The 17,550-nt window shown below is 36.4% G+C and overlaps 1 long non-coding RNA gene across 5 annotated transcripts; it reads right to left on the reverse strand.

Moving 5' to 3' along the window:
* Positions 1-9,938: 9,938 nt before the first annotated feature.
* Positions 9,939-15,970, reverse strand: LOC121782188. Of its 5 annotated transcripts, XR_006046263.1 has the most exons (4): positions 15,768-15,970; positions 13,179-14,220; positions 13,064-13,101; positions 9,939-10,169 (listed from the first exon to the last, which is right to left on the reverse strand). It is a non-coding gene; the product is annotated as an uncharacterized LOC121782188 (long non-coding RNA). The 5 variants fall into 5 exon arrangements; XR_006046264.1 differs by lacking the exon at positions 13,064-13,101; XR_006046261.1 differs by having other exon boundaries at positions 13,064-14,220.
* Positions 15,971-17,550: the final 1,580 nt, after the last annotated feature.

Here is a 17,550-nt window from a genome sequence, read left to right on the forward strand (position 1 = left end):
TGAGTAAGAATGAGTTAGTGAAATATGAGGTCTAAAATAAAAAATGATAAAAAATGAAACGTGGCAACTTTTATGAGATGAACAGAAATAGAAAAAGAAAATTTCAGGGACGGAAAAGAATTTGAGAAAAAAGGTAAAACAAGCATTTATTTATTTATTGGTACAAGCCCAATTGGTGCATTTAATTAATTGAACAAAAGACTTTAATTATTTTAGTGAACCTAAAATAATAACCACATTCACATTATTTATTTCTTTTGAAAGTCCAAGGGACTTGGGAAATAACATGTTCCTATTTCCTTGAATTTTAAACTCGTCATTTCCCTTCGCAACAAACAAATAATTAATCATTCGGTGTTGTGCCAAGCATTAATTATTGAAGTAAAAATCACAATTATCATTTGATCACAATTATCACTTGATCATGAAGCAAGTGTTTATCAAGAAATTACTACTTGATCACGAAGCAAGTGTAATTACCATCTGGTCACATATATCACTTGATCACGAAGCAAGTGTTTAGCATGAAATTTCACATTGGTCAACCATCATGTATTTATTCCTTGATCACGAAGTAAGAAAATAATTACTCACATATTTCACGCAAGTCAAAGGTGACATAGAATTTTTCCAAGCACAGAAAAGGGTGGGTGTTACAAAAATGCAAACCAGCAGACATACCATTCACGGTGAATCATGGTATGAAATTTGAAGATGGAGCAACGGTAGCCAACAGAGGAGAGTATCAACGTCTTGTAGGCAAGCTCATATATCTCACGAATACAAGGCAAGACATAGCATTGAAAGGATATGGGCTACATTAGATTAATATGGATTAAATAATTATAGTTGGGCTACAATTATAATTAGTCCATAAGCCCAACAATCATGAAACCCTAATGTTTCTTTGTCTATATATAATGGTTATTTATTCTCCATTGTGGGAGAGGAGAAATTGCGTAACATTAGAGAGAAAATACGTAAAGCTTTGTAGAGAGAATTCCTAGCTTTCCTCTACGGAGCAATTGTACCGGGATAGTTCCCGCATCGGATTGGATTGCACGTGGACCTCGATAGTAGTGGATTCAACTTGCAGGATTCAATCGTAGAAGAAAACACAACAACAAGTAAGATTTAGTTCCGTTGTGTATTACGTGCTCAACGTACAATATAATTATGAATCTAGATCTCTTGTTCTTGTATGCAATTTCCGTTGCGCTCATTAGATGAATACAAGAATTTCTAACAGTGGTATCAGAACTCGGGGCTCGATTCATAATTATTTTGTTCTATTTGCTAATTATATGTGGATTAATCATGTTATTGTAGTTGGGGTAAATTTCTAGAAACGGTTTTAAGAAACTGCATTAGATTCAAAATTTCGAATCTTGAATCAAAATAAAATTTTCGAAAAATCTTTCATCCTCGCCGCAATACCAGATTGGGAGAGTTTAAGATAAATCGCAGCACAAAACCGCAAGAAATTAAAACAAACATGGGACCAGAAGAACTGAAGAAGTATATATTGATCTGCTTCGAAATTTGATTTCAAAATTTCCAAGAATTTGGTTTCATAATTGCTTAGAAGTTGTAATTAGATTTCGATTCTTTTAACAAAATTTTGTAAAAATTACGGCAAATTGCAATCTGTTTTGGATTTTGACCTCATTTTTTTCGAATAATATGAAAAGAGAATCATGCTTCCGCCGACAAATCCATGCCAAGAAATTATTATTTATTAATAGTGCATGCTTAGGGTATCGGTTTAGTTTAGAACTAATATTAAGTACCCTAAATTTGCCTTTAATATTAGTTTAGAATTAATATTAAGTATATGTTTATATTAATTTGGAATTGATATAGATTATATGATAATTTTATTAATTGGATTAATACATTTTGTTACATTAATTTCGAATTAATATAATTTTAAATCCACATGTAATTAGAGAATAAAATTTGATTTTATTCATTGAGCATTATTTGATATCCGATGTGATAAGCATGCTATTTGATTTATGCTTATTTATTTTAACTATAGTAGTTGGAGACCGTTTTATTGTCTGGGTAGGCGGCGCCCAGTATGTGTAGTCTGTGTTATACTATGTCTGGGTAGGCGGCGCCCAGTAATTGTTTGAAATTTAATATTGGATATTATATTCACAGAACTAGTATCACACTTTTCCCCATAAAATATAAGTCTTGTTTTGAAACAAACGCATCGTCCATCATAAATGTTTGATGTTCCTAGCCTTTTCGACCACGAGTTTTACGCCAAAGTGTTTACTCTAAATCTACAAGGCCTAGGCTCATTCATAGATGCATGGTTGGCATCGTGTGATGAGGTTGACTTGCTTAAATTGTTTAGTGACGCCAAAGCGACCTAAATAGTTTATGGATGCATATTAATTGGATTAATAAACCAAGAATTGCAAAATAGTTATTGCAATTGGCTTGGAGGCCTACCTTGTGATATTATTGTAGTGATCAGCCAAAGCAGGGGCTGCAATAACATAGACTTCGATCTTGGACCACTAAAATTTATATTTGATATAAATTCATATTTTATGTTTGGGGGCATAATATATGTCAAAATTAGTGTGAGCTAATCAATACAATAAACTCTTGTTTGATTAGTGATGCGAATGTGATCTTTGCAGGCTTTTCTAATTTGCTTTTCGTATTATTTTCTGTTTAGATAATATGTCAAACTTATCTTATGAGTGTATGATGAAAACAAACAAATTGACTAGGTCAAATTTCACGGAGTGGCAGAGAGACTGCCCAAAACTCAAGGCACAAGGTGCAATGAGTGGGAGCTCGGCTATGTTTGTCATTGAGACAAATATGTCTATGAATAACTCACAATCCTGGGTATTGGATACCGCTTGTGGTTCACACATTTGTAATAATGTGCAAGGTTTAATTGACAGCAGGAAAGTGAGACATGGGGAAGTAGACCTACGTGTTGGAAATGGAGCAAAAGTTGCTGCCGAACGCGTGGGAACTTATAGATTAGACCTTCCTTCAGGACATAGACTAGATTTACATAATTGTTATTTTGTTCCAGTTATTTCAAAGAATATTATTTCCATTCCGATGTTGGACATCGAAGGTTTTTCCTTCCATTTTGCAAACAACAGATGCTCGTTTTCTAATAATGGATTGTTTTATGGAAATGCCTCTTTAGAGAATGGATTATATGTGCTTGAATGCAAACAGGATATTCTCAATGTGCAAAATAAAAGACTTAAGCTATGTAATACGGATAATGCTACTTATCTTTGGCATTGTAGACTTGGTCATATCAATGAGAAAAGGATAGCGAGATTGAGAAAGTTAGACTATCTAAATTCATTTGATTTTGAATCATATGATGCTGGTGAATTCTGTCTCAAAGGAAAGATGACTAATAAGCCACTTTCTAGGAAAGAGGTGCGTGCTAATGATGTGCTAGAGTTGATCCACACAGATGTGTGCGGACGGACCGTTTCCAACTCAAGCAAAAGGTAGTTATTCGTACTTCATTACTTTCACTGATGATTTGACAAGGTATGAATATGTGTATCTTATGAAACACAAGTCTGAGGCCTTTGAGAAATTTAAAGAGTTTAAGTGTGAAGTTGAGAAACAACTTGGGAAAAGTATCAAAACTCTTCGATCAGATCGAGGAGGGGAATACTTGAGCCGAGAATTTCTTGATTACTTGAAATCGCATGGAATTCAGTCAGACTGGACACCTCCTGGTACACCACAAATGAATGGAGTATTTGAAAGGAGAAACCGAACATTATTAGATATGGTTCGATCCATGATGAGTTTAGCTAGTCTTCCTTTATTTCTCTGGGGGCATGCTTTACTAACGGCTATTTACATTCTAAATATGGTTCCTTCTAAATCAGTCGAGAAAACACCATATGAGTTATGGTGTGGCAAGAAAGCAAGTCTTAACCATATCCGGACCTGGGGTTGTCCAGCTTTTGTTAATAAAATGATGACTGATAAATTAGAAACTAAAAGTGAGAAATGTTATTTTGTGGGATATCCTAAACAAACTAGAGGATACGATTTCTACTGTCCTGAAAATCACAAGGTGATAACATCAAGGAATGTGACGTTCCTTGAAGACAATTATGTGTACAAGGAACAAGGTCAAAATACAGTAGATCTTGAAGAAATTCAAGAACCACAAGTTAACAATGAGGATGAGATATTATCCACTGGATTGGACAATAACTCAGTGGGAGTTTTTGATGATCTATTGGGAGGGGAAATTACTCTTAGAGAGGACCTTAGAGAAACTCTCGAAGGACCACCTCAAAACAATGAGATGCATCAAAGACAAGATGATACAATAGTTGCATCACCTCTACCTCAAGAAGATCATAGTGATATTCCTGAACCTTCTCACATACAGAATGAACAGCCTGAACCATAAGAAAACCAACTTAATAGGCCTAGAAGGATTCGTCGTGCACCTGAGAGACTGAATCTAATGGTTGAGAACCAAGATTATGAAGTTGATTTAGATGACGATGAGCCTAAGACCTATACCGAGGCGGTGTCAGACACCGATCGAGAGAAGTGGCTTGAAGCCTTGATATCTGAAATGGACTCGATGTACTTCAACTTAGTCTGGGAACTAGTTGACTTGTCCAAATGGGGTTTACCCCATAGGCTGCAAATGGATCTTCAAAAAGAAGAGAGATGCAGATGGCAAAGTACAAACCTACAAGGCTAGGTTAGTGGCAAAGGGTTATAGTCAACGCGAAGGCATTGACTATGATGAAACCTTTTCACCAGTTGCTAAGATCAAGTCCATTAGGATATTACTTACAATAGCTGCATACTACAACTTTGATATTTGGCAAATGGATGTCAAAACCACATTTCTCAATGGAGAATTAGAAGGCGATGTCTATATGACACAGCCTGAAGGTTTTGTGTTGAAAGAAAGGCCGAATGCAGTGTGCAAGCTAAAGAAGTCCATCTATGGACTTAAGCAAGCTTCGAGGAGTTGGAATATTTGTTTGGACAGAACAATCAAATCGTTTGGTTTCGTCAGAAGCAAAGAGGATCCATGTGTTTATAGTAAACGTGAAAATGGAAACGCCGTATACCTTATCATATATGTTGATGACATCTTGATTATGGGAAGCGATCGTTCCATGATGCAATCCGTGAAAGAATGGTTGTCTAGTTCCTTTATGATGAAGGATCTGGGTGATGCTTCCTACATCCTTGGAATTAAGATCTATCGAGATAGACCAAATAGGATGTTAGGATTATCACAATCCACTTACATAGATAAGTTGCTAAGGCGCTTCTCAATGGAGAATTCTAAGAAAGGTTTTCTTCCTATTGGACATGGCATTGTATTGTCAAAGAAGGATTGTCCTTCTAATGACAAATAAGAGAGACAACATGAAAAGGATCTCGTATGCTTCGGCTATAGGATCTATTATGTATGTCATGATTTCTACTAGGCCAGATGTGGCCTATGCGATTAGCATGACAGAAAGATTTCAGCAAAATCCCGGTGAGGAACATTGGAAAACTGTTAAGACTATTCTTATGTCACGACCGAAGTTAGCTAAGGATAGCATAACCCGGGAAACCGTGATTAAGGATGGATTATAAGAAGCGGTGATAGAATTTAGGGGAAATTAAATCCAAAGCAGAACGAGACACACAAAATGAAGTCAAGCAGGTAAAATACTTATAACAAAATACACTCGATTATACAGAATCGAGTGACTGTTCATACAACTCCTGTTTATCAGAGTCAAAAGTAAAATAGGCATTTCCTTTTAACCGTCATAGCGGAAACAAAAGAACGCGGTCCATGTGTGGAGACATGAACCTCCGAGAGTTTTATTCATATTTAGTTACTAGCTTGCTCTCCACAGCACTTGTCCCCCTCCTTTCCACGACTCAACCTGCACATTTAGAAATATATGCAGGGCTGAGTACAAAAGTACTCAGTGAACACATTGCCGAAAATTACACATATACATTGGAAAATATTGTCAAGCCATCATCATAGTAATACGCGGGTTTTTATTGAAAAGACCCGAGCTTACTAAAAATATTCACATTGGACTGCAGTCCCTTTTTCCTGTACTTAGCCATATCTGATCACATTGTGCCGTCGAGATGGTGTTCTCGCACGGTCACCTTCTCTGCCCAACATGTCAGAGGTATTCTTGTGCCGGGAAGGTGGCCACCTTCCTCGGTCACCTGCTCTGCCCAACATGTCAGAGGTACCTTGTGTACACTAGCCCGAGCGGGGACACCACCCTCACTGGGACCCGAATTCGACTTATATCATCATTCATAATTCCTTTGGCCTTAGCCAAACAGATAGGCATCATACAAAAACATTTATGGCAAGACAACATCTTTAAGAATCACGAACATGTGTTCGTGTTTTCATAAAATACGATTTTTATTTTTGGTATAGGAAAGCTCACCTTGATTGCTTACTTTCCTTACTTGAATCTCTTACTCCGACCTTACTTGCGGAGATAACCTTTTGAAACAACACAATAGGAAAAAATACTAATTTAGTTTTAAACTAATCTAATTAAATGAGAAATAAAATCTCAAGGTTTAACTTTATTATTCTTATAAAAGTATAGCACTTGGGTCACAATTAATTATTTAAGCTAACCTAATCATTTCACCCTTAAGCCCAAAAATTTAAATACGAAAAGGGGCCATATGCATTGCTGCTCCAAAAAAAAAATTTACAAGCAGCTGGGCTCAGATTTATTTTGCAAAGCCTAAGCATTTTAATAATGGCCCAAACCATTTATTTCATTAGCCTAAAACTTAAGCCCAAACCAAAAAAAAAGGAACAAAAGTTAACCTAAGTCTTCTTCTTCCTCATTTTTTTTAAAAAGAGCAGCAGCTCTCTCTCCCTCTCTCTCGCCTGGACTCCGCGCCGCCAGCCTCTCCGCCGCCGCTCCGGCGGTGCTTCTCTCTCCAGCCGCTCCTCTCTCTCCCCCTCTCCTTCTTCTCTCCTCTCTCTCCCTCTCTCCTTCGCTCTCCACCCCTGCTGGTCCAGATTCGCCGCACTGCCAGCACCGCTGCGGGTCTGCCGTCGCCGCGGGTTCGCGCGCCGCCGTCACCTAGAAGCTCTCCCCCAGCCGCCAACGCCGATTCCCGTCAGGTGAGGGTGTCGAAAGTTCCACCCTTCACCCCCCCTTCTCTTTCCAATTTCTTTTTTTAAGCTACTATTATTATTACTTTTGATAATTTTGTTAATTATTCAAAATTCCAGATTTTTTTTTAAAGTTATGAAAGCAGTGGCTTTGACGGTTGTCGCGACGGGTTGCCGAGCTTACTACCGATCCGGCAGATTTGTAGAGGTAACCATTTCTAACTGCCCTATGTTATTTCTATCGTTCATAGTGGATGAAAAATTTTGGTTTTAGCATGCTACTTGTTTGCTTTGGTGAAATTGGGAGCATTTGATATGTTATTGAGAGTTTCCGACTTAAGGTGGTACAGTGGTCACCTAGCATGTGTTTCTATTTTCATTCCTGCTGTAATTTGATGAATGTGCATAAGAAAAAGAAAGGAGCCTTGGGGTTACCTTTTTCTTGATGTGGGAACAAGGTGTTGTTGGATGTGGGGATTTGATCCTAGATTGCCTGAAATTCTCCTTCCTCTATCTTATATGAAATTTATTTATTTATTTATTTATTTTTCTGGAATTGACTGTGAATTCTTTGGAAGCTTGAGGGTGAAAGGGGTGAAAGTAATTTTTATACATGTATATAAAAAGAGAACAAAAAGGCTTCACAGGACGTAGGCAGCAAGTTTGTGGGTAACAAGTTGCTAACATTCATTCCCCTAATCATTCCCCTTTTGTCAGAGCATTAAATGCTTCTCTGCTAACATTTAATGCAGTAAGAAATGATATGTCAGAAATCTATCCTAAAGGATTTTTTTTTCATCCTTGTGTTGCCATACAAAATCAATTCTCACAAAATTCTCTGACACTTGAGATATGGTTGTATAATACCACATTAAATGCTGCTGAAATAAAAACGGACTTGTATCAACTTTTATATTGCCTGGTCTTTCAGTACTTATTAAAAATTTGTTTATTATTGTTTATTTTGGTGTAGGAAAGCACCCGTTTCAAGCTCGTGGCTGTCCGCGTTGTAGTTCCCGATCTTTTTTTAGAACGAATGATGTATTAAAATAAATTTTATTGGACTTTTATCGGATGTATCAGATCTAATCGCGTAAAAGTTACTTATTTAGATAATCGAGCTAATAATATAGTCTCTTAATAATATCGGCTTAGCGGGTCGTTACATCTTAAGTACCTTAGGAGGACTAAAGAATATTTCTTAGTCTATGGTGGACAACCAGAGTTATCAGTTACTGGGTACACTGATGCTAGTTTCCAAACAGACCATGACGACTATAAGTCTCAGTCTGGATATGTTTTTGTCATCAATGGTGGAGCAATGAGTTGGAATAGTTCCAAACAAGGTACAACTGCCGATTCCACCACCGAAGCCGAGTATATTGCTGCATCTGAAGCTGCCAAAGAAGCTGCTGCTTTGTTAGAGTTCGTTAAAGAACTGGGTGTCATTCCGAGTGCCAATAGTGCAATACCTTTGTATTTTGACAACACTGGTGCTGTTGCGCAAGCAAAAGAACCGAGAGCTACGAACAGGAACAAACATGTTCCCGAAGATATCATCTGATCAGAGAAATAGTTGAAAGAGGCGACATAAAATTAGAAAGAGTACCCACTGATGATAATTTGGCTGATCCTTTCACCAAACCGTTATGTATAGCAAAACATAACAAGCACTTTGAGAGCTTAGGTGTTAGGAATGTTGGTAGATGGCTTTAAGTCAGTGGGAGTTAAAGTTTTATATGTCTTAGAAACATTTTGTGTTGAGACAATATTACTTGATCACATTATATGAAAATTTTATTTTCTATGGGTTTTGTGCACTTATTGGAATAATTGTTTAAAATGTTTGCATTTATTCTAAACATTTGTTCCCTTGAATTATGACTGTCATTAATGGTGTGAGACATTAATGATATAGTATAATTCTAAAATAGCCCTAACCAATGATCATCAAGAATGAGATATTGATGATATGTTATAGGTTAGCATGGGGTCTGCATCACATTCTTCGAGAATGTAGTTGTTCTCACAACTATGAGATATTAGATACTCGTGATGGACACATGGTATACTTTGGAGAGTATTGGTATATCCTACTATTAAACTATTTTGTTAAGTTTCTACAGTTTATTAGTACATCAAGTATGTAATAGTCCTTGGATCTGAGGTCATTACACATTTTGTTTGTTGGGTGGTGAGCTTTGACCTTGTACAACGCTTTGCCTCCCCTCGGAGGATTAAGACACGAACTTGTGTTGGGTACATCATAAGATAAATGGAAATGGTAGTTGAGCCAAGAATGAGATTCATTCCTCGATTAGAATTTCGAGAGAACACTCAAATTCTCTATATTACTTGACCATTAAGTCATTGGCCAATGCAAAGATATATTCAATTAAAGTAATTGAATATGATCGAATGGGTCATTTAATAAAGATGAGATAAAGTGATTGAGCTATTTGGATGACACATGACAAATCTTAGGCTCAATCGGGTGGTTCGTGAATGAAAGGATATTACTATAAACTTTGTGTAAAGGCTTGTTTATCGAATTCACGTAAACGTCCGTCATATATCGAGCTACGCTGCCAACACAGTCTAGGAATTTTGTTGTCACGCCCGCCCACCCCAGGGGTGTTACAATCGAGGCGATCGTGACCAAGGGACAAACATTAAGAATAACATTTAAGGATAACAGTTCATAAGAAAGACTCAATTAGCTTAAAGGAATAGTATATATCAGAGTGTATGATACACAGAGTGCAAACTCGACTTTAGCTCCAAACAAATGGGAAAAGCTCGAATAAAATCAGAGTGTCTTTTCAACAATCAGCAACTCGAGATAAAATTATCTCAACAATACTTGGCGAAAGAAACCATATTTAGCAGAAGCATTTCGAGAGTAGAATAATGTCATGTATGAAGACACAACATATTCTGAAACTTTCATAGACATCTTCTTCACTTTTATGCTCAACATCGCCCGCCGTCATCACTGCTCAACCTGCACATTTTTAAAACAAATGCAGGGCTGAGTACTTGGTGTACTCAGTGGACACGTGCCGAAAATATATTTATAACAACTGATTTTGTCAAGCCACTCTTTGAGTGAACTCGGAGTTTTAGGAAAAGTCCGAGAACACTAAACATTTTTCTTTTCCTTTTTCAAAAGCGATCTTTCGATCTATTTTCCTGGAACATATGCCGTATCTGACAAACCCGATTTCACTATCTCTTGTTCATTCATCAATCCGTTCGTCATTCATCAGTCCTTTCATCATTTATCATTCCTTTCATCATTCATCATATTTTAACATTCAAGTGCCGGGGAAGTGGTTACCTCCCACGGTCTCCCATCAATCCATTCCATTCCATTCATCGTTGCAGTCAGATAGGCATAGTTCCAAAACAAAATATGACTTGACATAACCTTTTCAACTTTATTTTCCTCAAAACGTTTTTGAAACATAAATCATTTTTCTGCATAGGTCGAGCATCATCTCACATCACATCAACGAGTCGAGCAAATCACAATTCACTCGATAAATCAACACATAGCACAACATAACATGCGCAACAACACTTTCACTTTGATCACATATAACATGATGCTCAAACCGATATATGAAAGTTCTTGGAAACACTTTAGTTCGAAAGCCCACGTAAAAACTTCTCATAAAAACTGTACGGTAACTAGAAAGCCCAACTCGTTCGTTTAAAGCCTTCACGTCGTGCTCCTCTCTTTCTCCTCTTCTCTTTCTCGGCTACGCTCACGCCGCCACCACGCTACCGCCACCGCTGCTGTATGCGCGGCGGCTCGCCGTCGCGGTCCGCCCCAGCCACCGTCGCCGAGGATCTCCCCCAGCCGCCGACGCCGTTCCCGACAGGTAGGTGGTCGGAAATTCGTTCCTCCATCCCCTCTCTTCTCTCTCTCGGATTTCTCTCGATTGTGAAGTAAAGAAATGAAAAGGAGGGAGGTTGATATATAGAAATTTTTTTCATAAAAGACAAAATTTCACGTATTTTCGTTTTGATGCGACGAGTAATTAATGCGGATGTCGTTGGAAAACGTGCCTGATGTGACGTGGTTCTTATCCACTTTTCGTCTTGATGTGACGCGGTTCTTATCCAACTTTTCGTCTTGATTTGTTGTCGAAAGTATATTTGATACGTGGTCTATTCTTTCGTGTAGGTATCATTTTGGGCTCGTAACAATTGGGTTTCAAATTGGGCTAGGAAAGAATAATTGTTTGGCCCCAAAAGTGAAATACTTCTCTCGATAAAAGAAACAAGGTCGAGTGTACACACGACGGTTCTTTCAAGAATAAAAAAAAAGGTAGAAAAAGTCGGGGTGTTACATTTGTGCAGACTACGATTAGATCGTCGTCGATAATGAGGGCCTAAAGGGTCACACTATATGTGTATTTTGATCCGCTCAAGGGTACAAAGTTGGAACTGCGTATTATATCTAATGCTAGTCCAAGTGGGAGATTGAAAGGATATGGGCTAGATTAGATTAATATGGATTAAATAATTATAGTTGGGCTACAATTATAATTAGTCCATAAGCCCAACAATCATGAAACCCTAATGACTCTTTGTCTATATATAATGGTTATTTATTCTCCATTGTGGGAGAGGAGAAATAGCGTAACATTAGAGAGAAAATACGTAAAGCTTTGTAGAGAGAATTCCTAGCTTTCCTCTACGGAGCAATTGTACCGGGATAGTTCCTGCATCGGATTGGATTGCAAGTGGACCTCGATAGTAGTGGATTCAACTTGCAGGATTCAATCGTAGAAGAAAAACACAACAACAAGTAAGATTTAGTTCCGTTGTGTATTACGTGTTCAACTTGCAATATGATTATGAATCTAGATCTGTTATTCTTGTCTGCAATTTCCGCTGCGCTCATTAGATGAATACAAGAATTCCTAACAAGCATATGTCGTGGGAGTTATAAATCAGTTCATGCATAAGCGTCAAGAAAATCACATGGATCCAGGGCTGAGGGTAATTCATTATTTGAAGGGAATTGCTAGTTATGGAGTACTGTTTAGGAAAAATGATGATCTCGAAGTGGATGGGTACCGATGCCGACTGGGTGAGTAATCTGATAGACCAGAAATCTACTAGAGCGTACTTTATCTTCATTGGAGGAAATTTGGTTACATGGAAAACTAAGAAGCGGAAGATAGTAGCATTATCGAGCGCCGAATCTGAATTCCAAAGAATTAAGAGTGGTTTAACGGAGATCCTATGGCTAAGGCGACAGAAAAGTCAGTTATTCTGTGACAACAAGGCAACAATAAGTATTTCATAAACTCAGTCCAACATGACAAGACGAAACATGTCGTAGTGGATCGCTATTTTATCAAAGAGAAAATCAAAGGAGGAGTTATAGAGTTTTCCTTTGTCACATCAGAAGATCAACTTGCAGATATCCTCACAAAGGCTGTAAATCCAAAGGTGTTCAAGAAAGTCTTATGCAAGTTAAGCATCAGAGATGCCATTGCTCAACTTGAGGAGGAGTGTCAGGAAGACTTACACAAGAAGACGCAAGATAAAGAAGGCAAAGATATGTTCTTAGTGGGTGATTGATACACAATTACTTTGGCTAGGAATAAATTATATCCTACCAGAAATACTCTAGTAATATGCCTGGAGCACCTAACGGCGAATCAAAACAACAAAACATATTGCAATCCTTTTACTTTCTATAACAATTGCCTATCTGTCAGCGGTCCGTCGTCTAACACCCAAGTAGAAGTTTGACGGAAGGAGTAATATAAATGACATATAATGACATGTTCATCAACACCCAAGTAAAGATTGATTGTCAGCAAACGTGTCACGCAATACTACAATGTAGAAATGTTGAATACAATCACATCTCACCTCGGGGATGTGAGGGAAGTTGGAATGTGTATATAATCCTGTCCAACCCAATCAGTTTGAGGCCATTTAGCAATGACTCAAAAACAAATTCATGCAGGCTTGATCCAAAACGTACCATATCAAACGTATGTTGCAGCTGACAATATGAACAAGTGGTATCAGAGCCAGGTCGAGTGTGCCCCAGGATGACTCAAGCTCGAGTCGGGCGTCAACTACGTTTGCCTTTCGGGAGTGACCTATAAAAAAATCCGTGTGGGTTGGACCCAAAGCGGACAATATTAAACTACTGTTGCAGTCGACGATCTGAACAAGTAGTATCCGAGCTAGGTCGAGTGAGGCCTAGGATGACTCAAGTTCGAGTCGGACCTGTAATGTCTTGATGTGTCGACTACGTATTATGTTCCCAATGTGATTGTGTGCCCTAGGATGACTCAAACTCGAGTTGACAATATGAACAGGTGGTATTAGAGCCAGGTCGGGTGTGCCCTAAGATGACTCAAGCTTGAGTCGGGCGTCGACTGCGTTTGCCGCAAATATCAAACTACTGTTGCAGTCAACGATCTGAACAAGTAGTATCAGAGCTAGGTCGAGTGGGGCCTATGATGACTCAAGTTCGAGTCGGGCCCGTAATGTCTCGATGTGTCAACTACATATTATGTTCCCGATGTGAGTGATCTAGATTGAGGGGAGGTTTGTTAATTATAAACTAATCCCACATTGGAGTCTACGAGAAGTTGGAAGATGTATATCATTTCCATCTAACCCTAATAAGTTTAATACTTTTTGGGAATGACCAAAAAAATCAATATGTGTGGACTTGAAATAATGCGGACAACGTCAAACTACTATTTCATCCACTATCCAAAAAAAAAATTGTCATGATAATCAAATGTGCTCTCATAAACTTTTCAATAGCTCGAAGCAAAATATATATGACATACTGAAATAATCATGAGTACCTTTACTAAAGTGTGAATAAAATGTTTGAAAATTATTTAATAATTGTCATTCAAACATTGCCAACTTTTCTTGTTCAGCCTTGAATTCTCAAGGACGGGCCACGTCAGGCTAGTTGCAGCCGTAGGGGTTGTAGCATGGGCGGCCGCAGTAGATATAGCAATTTCCCGGGTACAAGTTCCCCATATTCCGAGGAGCATCTGTTTTATTTAATAAATATATCATTTTAGAAGAATTAAATTAAATGCTTTTGACTGTACTTCATCTGTTTTCACGGTAAGTTAGTTAGACATGTATATACAAAATGTATATCATGATTGTAATCATGAACTCTCAATATTTTACAGACTCTAATTCATGTCAAAATGTATATCATGATTGTAATCAAACTGTGAACTCTCAATATTTTACCGACTCTAAATAATGATTTGAATTATGAGAAAATGTTAAAAGATTACAAAGCAATAACAAAAGAAAATATCAACACAGTGTCAACGGTTGACATCGTGTTGATATTGTGTTGACCTCAAAATCTTGAAATTATATATTGTGTTAACATTTTGTTGACGTTGTATTCACACTATATTGAAAAGTTTGGAGTTTGTACAATGTACGAGTTTGCATTTTATCATATACTCCCTCCGTCCCACACGAATATGCACTCTTTCATTTTTCATTCGTCCCACAAGAATATGCATTTTCTAATTTTAGAAATTCTTTTCTCTCTAGTGAGGTGAGACTCATTCCCCACTAACAATACTTTAATTACCTTACCTTTTCTCTCTACATCTCTCTTACTTTAATAATTTTACATTAAAACTCGTGACATCCCCAAAGTGCATATTCTTTGGGGACGGAGAGAGTGTATATATATATATATATTTGTGTGTGATCAAATACTAACTTTTTATAGTAATAACTAATAACTAAATATTAATTTTGTATGTTAAAAATATCAACACAAAGATATAAATTTATGAATCTTTCTTGTATTGATAAATTATGTATTTGTGTTGATAATTTTAATACACAGTATTGAAAGCTATTAGTTATTACTGTAAACTAGTTAGCACACTAACGCAACTATATATATATATATATATATATATATATATATATATATATATATATATATATGGGTGTGTTAAGGTCCTTCACAGCTTTTCAGTCCAAGCTTCTTTTTAATCACAGCCATTGGATCATTGAATTAGATGGTTGTGATGATCTGCATTATTACACTATAATGGTGCATTATTAGTCGGTGTGCATTATTCAATTGAAAATCTGCATTATTACACTATAATGATGCATTATTAGTCGGTGTGCATTATTCAATTGAAAATCTGCATTATTAAATGACACGTGGCATCAATTTAACCGTCGAATGACAAAATCGTGAGACTGAGATTAAAAAAAACAATAGAACAAAAGATACTAAAAGGAAATGAATACATCCCTATATGATTTGGACTCTAAATATCCTACGAACTTCAAACTATGATCTGAATCGTTAAAAAATATTAACGGATGATAAATTAACATCAACAAAAAATGACAACACAGTTTCAACACAAGGTCAACACAGCATCAACTGTTGACACTGTGTTAACATTTTTTGTTACTATTATTTTTAACGATCTAGATCTTAGTTTGAAGTTTGTATAATATTTAAAATTTGAATTTGATTATTGAGTGGGATAAATACCAAACTATAATTATAGTGTTATAGAGTGAAGAAAGAGCATACTTGGGTTGTACCAAATACTTGGGCGGGAAACAGCTACCTGAGGGAACATTATGAGAATCAAGAATAGCAAATATTCAAGAAAAGTAATTACTTTTCCACCCATACTACTGGAGATTGAAATTTAGACGATGAGAGTTTGTGCTGGATTTGCTCCTCAATTTATAGACACATTTGAGCGAAATTTAGACGATGAGAGTTTGTGTTGGATTTGCTCCTCAATTTATAGATACAGTTGAGCTATTGGGTGGTGGAGAATTTTCGGATATAATTAGGCTCCTTTATCGACTAGTTCCTTGAAACAACATGATAATTACAACTAGATAGGCAATTGTTTCCAATTCTAATTTCTCTAAGTTAATACCCAACTTAGTTATTATTATCATCCAAACTTAATATTTGTGACATCTCGAGCTTAGAATTGGTAAACAAAGAAGTGGAAATTGTATCTAAGAAAGTGTTGTTTGTAGTGATAGAGTTCTTCTCGCTGATGTAAAGTACCCAAACATGTTGGTCTTTCTCCGGTCAATGAGTTAAACTCCCACATTCATCACCTTCAAACAATGCATATACTGGTTTGATTATATTATGAAGATTTTACATCCCAAATGATAGTAATATGCATGGGCTGTCGAGATGTTAACTATGTAGCCCAAGCATGGGTTGTTCTGTATGGATGTCTATTTATCTTTGTTTTATAGACAAAGATACTAAAGTTATTCTTGGTATGACAGAAAAAAATAAATAGAATGAAGATATGAATGAAATGGTGAAGTTATTGAATTTCCTTAGTTTTTTTTTATTGTATTCTTTTTTATTCGATTATACCAAACAAGGGAATAGAATGAAAATAGGTATTCCATTCCATTCTGTTATACCATGAAAAGTCTAAGTTGTGGTTAATGGGTCTTTCAGTTTGGGTTCATTGTGTTTCATTAGAATAATAATTTTCATTTCACTTAAAAGAAGTACATATATGTTATTTTTTTGATCGTTTAATAATTTAAAGTTAGATTTTTAATTGAGATGATATAATTAAAGCTCTACGTAGGAAACTACTCAATTAAATTCTTCTTAACACACTTATTTTCCATAAGAATTATGCGTAGGAAACTAGCGCATGTGATTTTATCTATTGGATTGCTAGATATTTAGGTGTACTAACAAAACATGGAATAGGTTAAAGACAAATGGAAAATTAAAGCTCTGTGTAGGAAACTATTCAATCAAATTCTTCTTACCACACATATTTTCCATAATTATGCGTAGGAATCTAGCGCATGTGATTTTGTCTATTGGATTACTAGATATTTAGGTGTACTAACAAAACTTGGAATAGGTTAAAGACAAATGGAAAATTAAAGCTCTGTGTAGGAAACTATTCAATCAAATTCTTCATACCACACATATTTTCCATAATTATGCGTAGGAAACTAGCGCATGTGATTTTGTCTATTGGTACTAGATATTTAGGTGTACTAACAAAATTAGGAATAGGTTAAAAAACAAATGGAAACAATTTCCAAAGTATTAGATGTATATTTATAACAAAATTTGGAATAGGTTAAAAAACAAAATGGAAACCACCATTTATATCAGTTAATATGACACGTTTTCCTTTTTAGTTTGTCCCTAATAAGATGATACATTTTTTTTTCCAGAAACTTTCTCTCTGCAATTAATACACCCAACCATTTTTATGACCTCTTTTTAAATATTCATTTAATTTCTCTCTATTTTAATACTTACACCCACAATTTTCTCTTTCAAAATAAACGCATTAACC

Source organism: Salvia splendens, chromosome 20 (genome assembly GCF_004379255.2).
Source record: "Salvia splendens isolate huo1 chromosome 20, SspV2, whole genome shotgun sequence".
NCBI classification, from domain to species: Eukaryota; Viridiplantae; Streptophyta; class Magnoliopsida; order Lamiales; family Lamiaceae; genus Salvia; species Salvia splendens.